Raw genomic sequence first — 1464 nt, 5'->3', positions numbered from 1 at the left:
GAAAATGGTAAGATAAATAATGGCACAGATATTGCACATATTAATAAAGAAAATAGAAGACCTACCAGCTACTTTTGCCATCTATGATTCTCAGCATGACCAGTAACCCTTTTTCAAACCCACCATAGTGGGTAACATCATAATTTATCTTACAAGTGGACACAGCAAGGCAACACCCAGCAGGGATTTCAGTGGTGTACTGCTGAGCTATCTAAGAAGGCAATCTAAGAAGGCATCATAAATATGAGGTGACCAAATCATGACCAGCAGGGCATATGTGGTCCAAGACCTTTATGAACTCCATTAATATCTTCATTTACATTGAACACCTCCAGCATGAGTTTAACTACACCTTTAGAAAGACAAGATTTTAGGGTAGGGATGGCACTACACACTGTACTGTTTAATACTAATTCTCCTTGATCGAGATTTCATTTTGTGTAAGTCATCAAAGTCTCCTGAACCTTCTTCATGTATCCAGAGTCGAGCTGCTGCTGCTGCTGAGTTTTTCTGTAACAACAGTCGCCAAGTTGACTATTAACATCCTAGGCGGAGGTGGATTCTGTAGATCTGTAGGTATGGCTCATATTGCCTGGGTATCGGAACGCGAGTACAGAAAAACCCAGCAGTGTCAAAACTTTTCAAGTCAAACAATACCTACATAAGTTCCTTTTTGTACCAAGATCTAGAAAAAAATCCCAATTTGTATGTGTTTGCTTGTTTTAGGAAAACCCTGATTGACATTTTTCACTATTTCTGGCATTTCATAGATCAAATAATTAATCAGTTAATCAAGAAAATAATCAACGGATTAATTGACTATGACACAATTGTTGGTTTCAGCCCTACAGCCAATCAATGCAACATATGATTGGCCCAGCACCGCAATTGCTACAACCCATACAGTCTGTGGTGTGGTGAAGCGCTGATGGTCGAGCGTTGTGCATTTGATGGAGTTGGTACTTTAGTTCAGCGTGCACAGATGCATTACAAAAAAAGGTATCAAATAAAGTACTATTGGCACTGGGTATTGTGATATTTTTAAACAATACCCTGCCGTAGTTCATACTAATGTCTCAGTGAAGCAGAGCACTTGCCAGTCATCTACCATACAGCCCAGGTGACAGTTGTCTGTCTCTTGGAAATGCCCCTTGAGCTTTACCTGACCCCAATAAACAATGTGTGGGTTATCTGTGTTTGTGTCTCTGTGGGCAGAATGTCAACAGCCTGCTAGTCTCAGTGTCATGGCAATGAATACCACAGATGAGAGGTCATCTCATCTGTGTGAGTCATCAGAACAGTACAACCTTAATCACTGTGACTCTTTGAATGTTTGAATGTGACACTGTGAATGTTTAACGTTCATTCAGGAGTGACTCCTAGGGAATGAAAGGGAATGCACCTCCTTTCATACTTGCCTTGACATGAATGACTCATGCAGCGGTGTGTGTGTGTGTGTGTGTG

The 1464-nt window shown here is 40.8% G+C and overlaps 1 long non-coding RNA gene across 1 annotated transcript in view; it reads left to right on the top strand.

Moving 5' to 3' along the window:
* LOC117947903 overlaps positions 1–203 on the top strand; it is a 12359-nt gene extending 12156 nt beyond the window's left edge. Inside the window, exon 3 of the long non-coding RNA XR_004657353.1 lies at positions 193–203. This is a non-coding gene — a long non-coding RNA (uncharacterized LOC117947903). The remainder of the gene's footprint in view (positions 1–192) is intronic.
* The last annotated feature ends 1261 nt before the right edge of the window (positions 204–1464 follow it).

Source organism: Etheostoma cragini, chromosome 7, assembly GCF_013103735.1.
Source record: "Etheostoma cragini isolate CJK2018 chromosome 7, CSU_Ecrag_1.0, whole genome shotgun sequence".
Lineage (NCBI taxonomy): Eukaryota > Metazoa > Chordata > Actinopteri > Perciformes > Percidae > Etheostoma > Etheostoma cragini.
The sequence above is the reverse complement of the archived record's forward strand: the minus strand, read 5'-3'. Positions and strand labels throughout refer to the sequence as shown.